The 14,902-nt window shown below is 37.2% G+C and overlaps 1 long non-coding RNA gene across 1 annotated transcript; it reads left to right on the forward strand.

Moving 5' to 3' along the window:
* The first annotated feature begins 563 nt into the window (after window positions 1-563).
* LOC140001488 (uncharacterized) lies at window positions 564-2,387 on the forward strand. The gene is made up of 3 exons (XR_011806728.1): window positions 564-581; window positions 839-1,045; window positions 2,210-2,387. It is a non-coding gene; the product is annotated as an uncharacterized lncRNA (long non-coding RNA).
* Window positions 2,388-14,902: the final 12,515 nt, after the last annotated feature.

The following is a 14,902-nucleotide window of genomic DNA, read 5'->3' on the forward strand; positions in this document are numbered from 1 at the left end:
ATTAAGAAATAATCTGCAAAGAAAGCAGCAGGTTTTCAGGGTGAAACGAAGGCAGCATGATACTATGAGTTGGTCCAACTCCCATTTCTCAAGTCTGATATTACTACTACTGAAAGGTTTAAAACAATAGAGCAATCGACAACACTTTTTTTTAGACAAAATATTCTCCATTTACAACATACTAGGAAAAAGACGATCCTGCTTTCTCCATCTTACAGCTGACATGAAGAGAGGTAAATTCACAGAGTTTTCCCACAACCTTCAACCTTTTCCACAGTGACCCAGTGTACTGGGTCTGGCTGGGATGGAGCTAACTTTCCCTGCAGCAGCCCACACGGTGCTGTGCTCTGCACTTGTAGCTAGAACAGCCCTGGTATCACACCAGTGCAGTATCTATTGCTGCACAATATTGGCACAGCATCAGGACACCCTCCAACCCCCCAAGAGACAACAGGAGTAGGGGTGGGCAAGTGATGGGGAGGGGACATCACCAGGGCAGCTGACCTAAACGGACCAAAGGGATATTCCATGCCATGTGATGTCACATTCAGCAATATAAAGGTGGGGAAGGGGAGGGAGAGGTAGGGCTCTCGTTATGAAGATGTCTGTCCTCCCAAACAACGCCGCTGTGTGTATTGAGGCCCTGCTTCCCAGGATGTGGTTGAACATCACTCATTGATGGGAAGTAGAGATTTTTTTTTTTCTCTCTCTGTGCTTCCACATGGCCTTTTTTTTTTGTTTTTTCTCTCTTCCTTTTCCCTTTAATTGAATTATCCTTATCTCAACTCATTAGTTTTATGTATTTATTTATTTACTTATTTATTTGTTCTTTTTCCAGCATACCTTCTTCTCCCCCTCTTCTTCTGAGGAGGGGGAGTCATGGAGCAGTTGTGCAGCTATCCAGCAGAGTAAAACCACCACACCCAGATGAATGAAAAGTAACTACGTGTTATCCTTAGCAGGCACTGCAACACACTGAGGCAGTTGCCTCTTCCACTGCCATCCCACCTCCACAGTGTTACACACAAGCTGGAAATTTCTAGAGGTGATTCTCATTCCATCTTTCTGCTAGCTATGTAGGAAATCTGTGGAGCGTCCTCCTCAAGGCAGTCTTTGGAAATATGCTCTCTTCCCTTCTACATCCCCCAACTAACAACCCAAGCTCATTCTAGAAGAATAAGGCAAGGCAGGATGGTTCAGGTTAGAGGACCTATAATTTCTTAGAAGTGTTACATCTTACTGCAGTAGGATCTATAGTTTTTCTCATCTATTTGGCAGTCTTATAGCACTCATTTGCCAGGAACAGAGCAACTGGCTTTTAAGCTGCCCAAAATGATGTTCCCAGAAGTAACCGTTCAATGTAAGCATGTTTTCTCTATAGCAACATATATTTGCCCCCAAACTATAGTTGTAATGTAAAAACAATTGCATGACACATCAAAACAATATATTGATAGCCAGTAAAATCACACTATTTCTATGTTAATCAGTGAAGTCAACAACAGAAATTATTTGGCTAAGAGCATCTCTGAACTTATTCCTACATTTGAATAGGAATAATAAACTGTGGAGGAAAGTATCGTTTCTTTAATGACTCCTGTTTAAACTTTTCATTTTAGTGAGCAGATTTTCTCCGAGTTTTCTCATTCAAGATTCTGTACTGTTTGGGAAAGCAAAATACAACATAGTCAAAGCCATAGGAACAACTGTGTTAAACAACAGATGACAATAGGAGGTTGTACTATTTGAGAAACTGTTCCACTCAATCAAATGCTGCATTTGGAAGCAGCAGATATGAGGGCAGACACTTGCTTATCACCGTTTGTAATAGAAGCACAACTGCAGCTCCAGTTCTACTTGAGATGGTGCAGCACACAGTGGGATACAGAAAAATGATAGCCAGAGAAGCTGCTCAAAGCCACAAGAGAAATCATGGGTTGTTTTAACAAAGACACAAAAACTCCTTGATATTCATGAGATTCAGTCACTGCTGATAAAAACCTTTTGCTGATGCTTAACCCTTTATAACATAGGGTGGTTTTCATTTTCACTGTAGTATACGTGCACGCTCTTGTATGTAACAGAGCTAGTGGAATCATCCACTGAGGAAAAAGATGAGGATCATGTACACCATGCATTATAATGGACTGTCAACCAGCATACATACTGTATATAAATGTGTCTTAATTTTATTTGCTCTTCTTTCCAGTTCTGCATCAGTGGGAATCTGCACTGAATGGAAGTGAAGTACTTAGAGCCTTCTGCTCTCCTCTGCACCTTTCAGCAATAGAGAAATAAATAAGACCCCAGTCCTGAGGGTGAAGCTATCCTGCACTTGCAAGGACTTCTGTTCCTGACTTCTGTTGTTTCACACAGATCAAGTTAAAGGATTAAAGTTTAAATTGCTAATTGCAATATTTTGTCCATTTTATTTGCATACCTCTCTTTTTTTCCTACAAATTATTCTGAATTTCAAAACATGGAAAAACAGGACTCCTGCATTTGACATAAACTTTTCATCTGATTTTTAAAAACAGCTGAACATATATTTTGTTTGCACAGAAAAGAGTTAAAGCCATTATAAAAAAAAATACTTTGCCTAAACTGTATTTAAAAAAAAAAAAAAAAAATCAAGTTTTTTAGGTGAACTAAATTATACTGGACACATATAAATAAATAAATAAATAAAAAGGAAGAAAAAAAAAAGAAAAGAGCAAAGAAGAACACGAACATATATTACTAGTGTAATTCATCAAAAACAGGTGACACTTCAATCTAATCCAGAAAATGAAAACACAGAACTTTATAGAGTTATAGGAAGTAAGCAATTTAAACGTACCATGGCACAAGGTCATCTAACAATGAAACCGGGAAGATACTCTTTGTTTTATTCGCTCTCCTTCACTCCTTTAATCCTTCTGAATCTATCAAGTACAGATTAATATAAATCTTTTTAACAGCCAGAGGTGATCTTCAAATCAGAAAATTAATAGTAGTGGTCCAAATATTCTATAACTGGTCCATCTTTCCATTTTAATATAAAATGAAAGGCCACTTTACATAACTAAGCTATCACTGTGAGAAAATGTTTCTTTTTTACATAATAAAGTAATACACGTCTTAATTGATTCGTTGATTAATTTAAAATATATATATTTTTGGTAAAACTCGGAGATAGTTCATCTTGCTTAAAAGGGTGCTGATGTGGAAAAACAATTCTCAGAATACACTCACTGCTACTCATTCAAAATGCTTGCAGAATCCAAGTAGCCAGAGCTAAATGTAGGAGGCAGTGAAAGTACACTCAATTTGTTTTGAAAGTAAACCTCCAAAGCCATTTCATAAGCAAAAATCATATTCGTATCACACAGATACTGTACTTAAGTTTATGATTCCAATTAGGCCTGGAGAGCTTTCAATACTGTAGGAAAAAATAAAAATAAAAAACTTAATTAATTCATATGTAAATACTTAAGAAAAAAATAAAATATCACACTGAACAGTGATCAAGTTCAGTATTAATATCATAAATTAAGACAGCATTTGAAAACTGACTGTCTAGAAGAATGATCGGAGTTCATACAGAACAATAAATTGTGATTTCAGCAGCTTATAAGCACCATGGAAACAACTGTGGTGTTGTATTCATTAAATCTCAGTGGTATATATATGAAAAATACTTAATATTGAAATACTGCTAGTGGTCTGGTGGCAGCAGGATATTACTCAATCATCCTCCTGAAGAAATTCATGGTAGAACTAGCAGGCACTGTGTTGTGTACAGTTCAAACTGTAAATTAAAGATAGTACCCATGCTTGCATTTCCCACTACACAGTTAAACAAGCCAAAACCAAAAAACAAAATGAAGCAAACAAACAAAAACACCACCACTGCCACCAAAAACAAACAAGCAAAAAAAATGAAAAGCCCTCTATTTCTAGTCTTCTGGTTTTCTTACTAAAAGTGTTTTTCTTTGCTTGTTTGTTTGTTTGTTTTAAGAAACAAAAAGGCATTTTCTTGCTCTGCTGGGTTGTGGGAAGAATTAGCTAAATACCTCTTTGAGGTTCTATTAAGAGCCAAAAATAGTTGCATTGGAGGAAGACATAACCATCCCCATACTTCCCAAAGTCTTTAGGGTTGTTGGACCTCCAGGACACATGCAACTTGTTTACACCACTGCCTGCCTCTACTTACATCAGTATTGCTCTGCCCCTGGGCTCAGCTTTCACACAGAAGCATGGAGAGAAGCCAGCTGGAAGGGACAGGAGCCCATGGTAAGAGCACATAACTCTTCTTGCTCCTGCTTCTCTCCCTTGGCTGCACTGCCTGACATTGTGCCTTCTGGAAATGCAATGCATATTCAGACAATATAATTTTTAAAGGTGGTTACTCAGTTGTCATGTAAATTAGCTATGAGATTGATGGGGCAGGATTCAGGTCCAGACCATAGATACCTAAATATGTGTAACTGCCTCTGCTACATATACAAGATCTCACTTCAGTCAACAAAGATTAGTTTGGAGCCCACACATAGCTGCTTAATTTCATTTTAGATGGATGTGCTAAGGTCTCAAAGAGATCAACCAAAGGTTAGCAGATGTAATACAGTACTTACTCATCCTCCTGGAACAGCAACTGGTATTTGGGGAGTACCCTACATCATCTGAAATGACACTGAATGTCTATGTGTGAACAAATGGATGAATCAATCCAGTCAGTGATGGCTGATGCATTTAATTCATCCTGTGGCAGATACCTGAGCTTCACAACTTCCCCTCTACCAGCCTCTACTGCAAAATGATTAGGATGTATTTTTGATACTGCCTTATGTGCAACTAACGTGGGAATATTACTCCTTCTTCCTCTCTCAGATTTCCAGCAGATGAACATTGTTTAAAGCCTCACCAGTTTAAAATAAAGTTGGTAACAGGTCCATAATTATGTCACATTTCCCTGACCCTCATAAACCTTGTCACTGTACACCCCATTACCTAAATTCTACTGCAGAAATTTTATAAATAGAAAAAGAAATGGCTCATCCATCCCCAGTTCATAATTTGGAACTTGTTAGACCATGCACAGCATAAAGATTGGGAACTACCTTAGTTTGATAAGTTGAATTGACCAATTTGGCAATTTTCACATAGGGAACTAGAGGGGAAAGGAGGATGCTCCACTGTCTAGTGAAAGCTAATTCAAAAACAGTTTCAAATTGCAAGGTGTCCAGAGCCAGGAGCATTCTCCTGAAGAGTCATACTCCCATTTCCTTCACTGTGGCTTCAATGTGGAGTCAGGCACACAGGGAAGGTCTCTGCAGTTTTGCCATTTGGTCTCAAGAGATCTTGACGTGCAGTAGACACCAAACAGGTGCCAGGACATATCTCTGCAGCAAAGATGAAGAAACAAAAAATAATGGACAGAAGTTACTGACGGAAAATAAGTTATTTCCTGACATTTTTCTTACCTTAAATGAATGAATATGATACTTTTGTAACTGTTGTTGTGTCTAGACATTAGATTAAGACCAGGTTGAATGGGGCTTTGAGTCACCACATCCAGAGGAAGCTCATGGCAGACGGGGTTGTACTAGGTGGTTTTAAAGGTCTCTTCCAACTCAAACCATTCTATATCACCTAATTCTTGATATTACCCATGACAAAACTGAGCAGGAGGAAGAGGTCATCATAGCCATCTGACGCATTGCAAAAAAGGATTACACTTTATGCTGTGAATGACATGGGATTTGGCATGAAATTAGACTGAGAAGGAAGTAGGAAAATGTATAGTACAAATAGAAAAGCCAGAGGCAAAATGGTAACGTAAGAGACAACAAATATATGCATTAAAAGGCATGAAGGTCCATGAATGTAGAAAGAATACCCAAAATTGATGCCTCGTGCAGTCAAAGGTCAGAGATAAAGATAATTAAGCAAAGTGTAAGTGACTGGAGGCCAGTAAAAGCCAATTTACCTTGCTTAAATACTGTTGTATAGACTATCCCCTTCGGAGGATAACCAATAAGAAGTTTTGGCTGTGGTCTCTTCTCTTTTTTCTCCCCTAATTTCCCATGTGGCAAAGAAAAGGAAGAAAATTTAAGTCTGAAGGCAAGATGATTTTCACCCACAGATGCAAGGAAATGGCAGGACCCATGCAGTCATTGTGTGATGTAGGAGAAGAGGTCTCAGTCCTCTCATAATTCATATCTCGTAGACAAAGACAAGAGAGATGGCAGTCAGGGAGCACAATAAAAAATACCACAAAGTACAAATTCTATTTGTAATTGTATTGTAGCTGCTTTCAGCTGACTTCAATCATTTCGGACTGAAATCCACCCAAACAATGCATTATGGTATGAAGTGTTTTATAGATGTCATCTAGAATTGCAGGACCTAGTCATGGCCAGTATGCAGGACTCTCACATAGGTTACAGGGATGACCATTTGTACTTATGAAAAGCATTTGATCTCAATATGTTACAGCAGGATAGGAAACTGAAAATTTTTAATACTTTAGATAATTGCCCAGAGTTGCATGTGATTCCAAATCTTCGTTCTGGATTTACTATTTTATAACAACACAAAGGGAATTTAATTTTTCAAGTAGCTGGTAAAGCTAAAAATGAAATATCATAAGAAAAAATGCCTGGGGTAGACCTTTCTGACCCAAACTTCTCTTTTGCCAGCAGAACAATTTGTCTCACCAGTCACTGTATGGGCTCCATCAATTGTACAGCTGATGTTTTTTTCTGGACTTGCATCAAACAACCTCAGTGCATCGATCAGGATGTTCTTAAACCTTTGTCCTTTGACGCTAAATCCAAAAGTCCCCTTTTCATGTGCACTCAACAAACAGACATTGATAACCTCAGAACATAACAATATGATGGATTTTATCTTGAAGGACCTAGAATAATTAAATGCAACCAGCTTGTTTCTGAAAGGTTTCCTTCAGCTCTGCCTCAAGGATGTGACATATTTGCTGCTTTTTCTGTTTTTTTGATTTCTTTTGCTTTGTCAGGGAAAGCAATGCTGCTATATATCACACAAAATAGTGATGCAGAGAGGAGTGATGAGTGACAGAATCCAGCAGAGGAAAAGAGTTCAAATAGAAGAATTTCATATCTTAAGCTGTACAGGATTTGGCCAATAATGTAAAACTGTAAGACTTGGCAGATACCATTAACCAGGATTTTCTTTCCTAAAAGAGTATATATATATATATATATATTAAAAAAAAAAAAAAAAAAAAAAAAAAAAAAAAAAAAGCTTTCTTCAGAAAAGCAGAAGTAGTCAAAAAAAGCCCTCATCATCACTAGGAATGCAAATACAGGGTAAATGTCATTTATTCAGTGACATTACTGAAGAAAAACTGTGAAAGGCAAAGCCTGGAAGTAAAAGATCCCAAATTCATACTTCTGTCCATTGTTCATTTTTTTTTCATTCATTTATTTTCACCCTATGCATCTGTACAATTATGTGGCTTTGGGCCTCATTATATCCAACAGATTCCTAAATAACTAAAATCTCTTTGTGTCCCAACTTGTAGAATTAGTTTGAGTGTTTCATGCACCTAAATGTACAAAAGATTTTGGACACAAAAATTATTTAAAAGAATTTCTTTTTAAATGTTCTGTTGTAAGTGTGGTCATCTCCATAGTCAGTCTCAGCCTAAGAGTGAACTTTGTTTATCACACAAATGTTCTGCCTCATTGTATACGTTCAACTCTCCTTGTAGTAGCCAGAAATTTTCCTGGAAAGCATTGTTCTAAAGAAAGAAAGGATTTTTGGGTAGATAAAAGAAAGAAGGATGTAGTAGCAGTTGAGCCCTCTTGGTACTCCATCAACAGAAGTACAGTTACAGTAAGATGGTACAGCATAGGTGTGCAAAAAAATAAAAAGAAAAAAAAAGCTAGCTACAGAAATTCCCACAAAGTGTTCAAAGTGTTGAGAGACAGATAAATTACTCAAGGGTCTCTGGCAACCTGAGACAGGCTTAGTTCTTGCCAATGCACACTTTGAAGAGCTAAAGTAACACAAAAGCTGCCAACAAAGCTGCATGAGAATGCCAGACAGGGTTTGCTGGGGGAGGTGTGGCTCAGGGCAAGGCTGAGGGAAAAGCAGTGCTGGGCATAGCTGAAGGAAATAGCTGAAGGGGTGAGGAGGGATGGAGAGAATAGATGGGGCAGAAGCTTACAGGGAAAAAAAAGGTTGGCAAGTAGCTGGTGAGGAAAAGTGGTGTGTACACGATGCTAGCAGCTGGTGGTAGCAGTGTGGGGCAAGCACAGGGAGGACCAGCTGGGGCAGCAGGAGGCACAGCTAGCAAAGAACAGGTTAGTAACACAAATAACATGAACCCCCACATTGGCTGACTCCAAATCAGGCCATGCTACTCAGTAAACTCATAATTTCACAATGTGAGTAAGAATAATTGCAGGAGGGTGATCATTTTACTCCCCAAGGGGAAAAACAAAACAAAACAAACAAACAAACAAACAAAATAACACTATAAATTGTTATTGTTCTTTAAGAATTAATAACTGTTACTTTGCTTTTCTTATCTCCCTCAAATAGGAGTATTACTTCTTATGTCTATTGATTTGTGTGTGAGGTTTGTGCTTGTCAGGCACAGGCAGATACCAAAGCAAGTAAAAAATCTGAATAACAAGTAGAATATACACGATATCAGTTTCTAAAAGCTACACCTCCCTCTTTCATAATAATCACTCCTCCCACGATCTCATTTTGATAATGCCATAATAGCTGAATAAACAAAATTAACTAGATTAAAATTTGATTATACAGACCCACTAGATTATCGGTACGTTCTTTTGTAAAGGAAATACTATTTTAAAGAAAAATATGAAGACTTATCTGATACAAAACCCCAGTGTCCATACTAAGTAAATACTAGCTGTAAATATAAAGTAAATACTTTTACAAAACAGCAAAGACATCCATTTAATCATTGGCATATAGCTGGCTCTGTAAATCCTGGGTAAGTTAAGATCACAAAATCAATTAAATTATATTATTACTATTCTCCCAACTCCCACAGTTATTTTTGATATTTCATTTTCTGACTGTCAGTCTAAATAAACCACATAGAAATTTAGAAGATATATATAGATGGTACCCACATTTAACTCTTATCACTGAACATTTGCATTTGAATCCAGACCTTTTTTCACTGTAGAAAAGCCTATGGAGATTAAAGAGATGCTGCTGAGAAGATGGAGTCTCCAGATAACTGAATAAGAGGACAAAAGCAGTGTTAGGATTATATTGGCAATAGACCTCAACCAGATGTTCACTGACTTTTTCTGCCTTTTAAAAGCAGTGAAGCTTGCCTAAGTGAGACATTTTCAATAGTACTACTGTACCTTGGGGACTCTGAACAAAATTGCTACTTGCAAATGTTGATATTTTTTTCCTAAGAATGACAAATTTAGTAGTTACTTGTTTTTATTTCTAGCCTTCATGTTTGGTTAGCTTTCTTATAACTACCTTCAATCTACTATATCATTCTACATGTGCAATGAGCTCTCCCTGACCAGGAGGCAAATGATATATCTCCTACCCTAGTTTTCTGCTTTGCTAAAATTCAGACACCATCATTACTCATATCATGCCATTGTCCTGATGGAAAATGCTGAATTATCATCAAGAGAAGGCCTCAAAATTATAAAGAACATTGTGTTTTGATGTGTCCTGCTTCCACCTCTTCAAAGAAGAAACTTTCTTCTCTCAAAACAAGAGCTTTCACCATGTGTATACTTCCATTGTTCCTATTCCTCTTCCTCTTCTGTATCTGCCAGGAGCTTTTTTATTTCCCAATTGATTCTTATTTTTACCATTGAGTTTGTGTGTTGCTCCTTCGTTCCTTCCTCCCAGCCACCAATATCAGGGTCTCCTTTTCCACTGCACCATGCCCTTGGTAATCTTATGCCCCATTTACTGCTTATTCTTTAGCAAGACCATGTTCCCCCATTATTAATATTTCTGTCTCAGAGACAAATATCTGAAGGCATCAAGATATTAAGTGCTTTGGGAAGAATGAACAATTCTTCTAGAGCTAGATAGATTGGAAGGCACTATAATGAAAGCTTAATTACTCTTTTACAGACAATTATAGAACAGATCTTTTAAAGAAGAGCATCATCCTTTTCTTTCTGTGATCAGATTTCCTCCAAAATCAAGGACGTTACCCTCAGTTATCTGCAACCTCTTGGAATTCATCAGATGACTCTTATGAATCTACTGATTAATCTACTCTATCTGCTGCTTAGCACTGGTGAGGCCACATCTGGAGTACTGTGTTCAGTTCTGTGCTCCCCAGTACAAGGTATGCACATCCTAGAAAGAGTTCAGCAAAGGGTCACAAACATGATTAAGGGACAAGAGCATCGTCCACATGAGGAGATGCTGAGAGCAGTGGGACTGTTCAGCCTAGAGACAAGAAGGTTCAGGGAGATCTTATCCACATATACAAATACATGGATGGAGGAAATGAAGAAGTTAGAGCCAGGCACTTCTCAGTAGTGCCCAGGACTAGAGGCAATGGGCACAAACTGGAACGTGTGAAATGCCATTTGAACATAAGAAAAAACTTCTTAGCTGGGAGGATGATCAAGCACTGTCACGGGTTGCCCAGGGAGGTTGTGAAGTCTCCGTCTGTACAGATACTTAGAACATCACTGGACATGGACCTGGACAATCTTATGTAGCTGATCCTGCCTTGAGCAGGGGGTTGGACTAGAAGATCTCCAGTGGAGCCTTCCTACAAAAGTGATTCTGTGATTATGTGAATCAGTCAAGATCCTTGTGTTACAGACTGACCTCCATGAAAATGGACATTGAGTTCAACAGAAAGTTTTACAAACATAGGCAGAAGTTTATCTGAAATTCTCTATTGTGTAATTTTTTATATACAGGAAATTGTAACTGACATAAATGGAAATACAATTTCTGTGGGTAAAGGTCTGCGACAGATAAAAACAATTCTATACCTAAACTTATGGTGAGAACACTTTTCCTATATTGGCGTCATTTTTTATTTTATTTTATTTTATTTTTTGCTAGATATCCTAAACCCTTTATAAAAATTAGCTCTTATCAAGTAGAAGCAATTTATCTCTTTTGTAAGTTTAGGCAAATAATCCATCCAGAATTAACATGCAGCTTCTACCCCCAAGAATATTTTGTAGGAAATTATTTTAAAATAAGATTCAAATCTTTATAATTAAGAAGGGCAAATATATTAATAAGGATAAAGGGATACATTTCTAATCTCCAAGTTATGCAAATTACTTTGTGATTTATGTCATCTACTTCAGAACCAGCAGAACAATGGAGTTTTTTCACATGCATGACAATCCTTCTCATTTATGTGCTTGACGCATTGCAACTGGATATTTATTCTTACGTAGGAAAGTTTAATGGCATTTAGACTAGAAGTGGATATTTTTATTTAAATATTTTAAAACCACAGTGTTTAAAAATATTATGCTTTAACATTTACACGGTTCTCTAATCTCAGCCTATTATTGTTCAAAATATTTGTTAGGTACAGGTGATTAAGGGGAAGTACTTATTTCAGACAAAATTTCATGTTTCCTTTATGTCTTTGCTATTTTTGGTCTACATTCCAAATACTGGACTAACCAGATATCAAATAAGTTTGAACCCTGTTGATAATAGACACATTCAATAAGTTTTAAGCTTAGAAGAGAGCTGTATAAATTCAGACATTTTGTTTCTGTCTCTCTTCCTTCTCACTCAGCTAATGTAACAATGAAGAATGAGATAATAATACCAGGATTGAGCTAATCATTGCTGTTACACGGTGTGTATACAGCACACTGAGACTCTGTATGCTGTGGTGAGGGATTAGAGAGAGGATGCTTAGATAACACAGTGCAGCAGTACAAGGAGATTCTTGAGCTATATCAAAACAAGATGAGAACAAGTTACTTGCTAATACAGCTGGATTGCTTTAAATAAGCAGATTGTTTATAAGTAGATGGGAGAGCTCCACATAGTGCTGCATGGTGTCATGTAGGCATGCCTTTCTGACAGCCAAAATGAGTGGTAGGTGCAAAGTTCTCATTTTTTATTTTTTTTTTTTCCTGTTTCCTTGCCTTTCTGCTCAGAATATGTTCCAGCACCTCTCATACCATGTACCTGATGGTTCTCACCCTGAGAAGCACACCGTGGAAAACATTTCACAGGTTAAGAAAGAGTGAGGGGGAGCTTTGCCAAGGAGCTGCTGGTGGCAGAGCATGGATTTCTGTAGGGCTGTAGCCAGGGGAATGGAGCAGCTAAAGGAACAGGTAAGTTGTGCAAATCAATGATGCAGAAGAAATGCACAGATGCTAGGTATCCTTTTAGTCTTTCAGGGAAATCCTGAGATGTGAAACTGTCACAGTGGTGAGCCATAGGCTTATTTCTTTTTGCGCTATCTGCTCACCTTCAGCCATTACCTTCTTAGCACCATGCTAACCCCCATCCTTCTCTTTTGCCTTTTGGGTGCATTCACTGTGCTGATTCTACAGTGTCCCAGGTAGCATGTTCTCCTCAGATGCACTATTTTATTTATTTATTTTTTAAAAAAAGGAGCACTTTTCCTTTGTTGGTACTTCCTATACTTACCAAACCCACTAATTCAATAATCTTACCTCCATTTCCCTATTTAATATCCAAAATTCCTTTGACTATAATAACTCTCCAATTTACATACCCCAAGCCACATCTATGTGCTGGAGCAGCTAACTAATTTACACAATTGTAGGGAAACATAATGTCTTTTCAAATGTAACTGATCTTATGTAAAGACAGAGAGAAATATTGGAAAGCCTGATCCCAGGAGGACTCTCAAATCTGGAAAGTACATTCTGTCAGCAATATCACTTTCCTGTAGTCAGACTCAGAAAACTTCATTACAGTCATGCCTAACAGGCAATGTTTTTTCACACTGAAGTAGAACACAGTTCTGCTCCTTAAGGTATACAGAGCAAGGGATGTTGGAAAGGCAAAAACGAGTTCCACATAAAGGGATCTGTTCTTTGCAACAGAGCTTTGGAGAAAATAAATATATATTGAGAACACAGTCCTTAAAACACAGTAAGAAACTTCTTATTTGCCATTTATTGCCCTTTGGTTTATATTTCCAATAGTAAATGAAGGAATTTTCAAATATTTCCACTGGAAAAAAAAAAAAAAATGAAGGCAGGTTTGAAGCAAAGACACTCTTAACTGTACTTTTGTCAATGCTGCTGAAATCAGTGACAGCATCTCAAGTTTAAGGATAGACTAGTAAACTCACTAAGTCATCAAGGCAATTAGTTCTACCTACTGGACATTAAAACTGTTTAGTTCAGCTGATGACAAGGCATCCACTCCTTTGTGAAACAGAGTTCATGCAGCATGTTATAGGAAACATATCTGAGTATCTTAAAGGATATGTTTTCCTTTGTTATGTATTCATTCATCTGAAAGTCCTTCATGATGAAATCTGTGACTGTTCTGCATATAGATATAAAGGAGATGACAAGGCCCCAGTTCAATAAAAAAAATCACTTAAATAATTCTGATTATGTGAATAGGCCCACTGGAATATAAGGGCATTTTTCATGTGCATAAACTTAATTTTGTGTGTAATGGTACCTTAAATATTTTGGTCTACAAATAATGTAACTATGTATATATATCAAATGACAAGACACATTTTACATACAGATCTGGAAGCTCAAGTTTCCAATAGCTTTATTTATTTATTTATTTATTTATTTATTTCCCATAGGTTTTTCAGAAAACCAGTAAATTTCCAGTAAAATCATGCAACTATAGTTTAGGCATAACCACACACTTAGACTACCATATCAATCAGACCTTAGCTAACAAAGGCTCTGGGGAGACATCACTGCAGCCTTCCAGGAAGTACCTAAAGGGGGCCTACAAGAAAGCCAGAGATGGACTCTTTGTCAGGGTCAGTAGTGATAGGACAAGGTTAGTGGTTTTAAACTAAAAGGAGGTAGACATAGATTAGATATAAGGAAGAAATTCTTTACTCAAAGGGTGGTGAGGCACTAGAACAGGTTGCCCGCAGAAGCTGTGGATGCCCCACGCCTGGAAGTGTTTAAGGCCAGGTTGGCTGGGGCTATGAGCAACCTGATCTAGTGAGAGGTGTCCCTGCCCATGGCAGAAGAATGGGAATAAGATGATCTGTAAGGTCCCTTCCAACCCAAACCATTCAGTGATTCTATGATAACTATCTGAGAGTACTATAGAAAGATACTGGGATTTCCACATGGCTGCTTCTCATCAACTTTTTGTAGATATATTTGAGTTCATATAGTTAACAAATTTCAAAATGTCAGCAGAGTTGCTGAATAACCTGCTGCTTTTAAAATCAGCTTTTCTGAGAAAAAAATAAAAAATAAAAAATTCTCAGTTGTTGAAAAAGAGTTTACAGGAGACACAGCACCACTTGCAGAACCTCAAAGTTGCCTATAATAACCTCTGCAAATTTATATAACACTTAAATTCACAAGTCAGTAAATGAAGGAAAAAAAACACCTATTTTTTACATCAATAATAGAGAAAGGCAAAAGTCATTGTACTTGAGAAATATTCCTTTTTTTTTTTTTTGTACAAAGATAATTTGAGATAGGTGATTTCAGAAAAAAAAATACTAATTTTGAAAATATGCAATTTAAAGTTTTATGATTTTAATCTGCTTTTCTTTCAGAATATCTCTACTTTGAAATAACTTTACCTAGTTGATCAAGACTTAAAGATAAAAAGAAATACTAAATTTTAAAAAAGCTGTGAATTATCAATCTATCTGCAAAACAATATATCAATCTGCAGTCACATTGGGTCCATGCAGTATATCGTATATATT

The sequence above is a fragment of the Anas platyrhynchos genome, chromosome 1, assembly GCF_047663525.1.
Source record: "Anas platyrhynchos isolate ZD024472 breed Pekin duck chromosome 1, IASCAAS_PekinDuck_T2T, whole genome shotgun sequence".
NCBI lineage: Eukaryota > Metazoa > Chordata > Aves > Anseriformes > Anatidae > Anas > Anas platyrhynchos.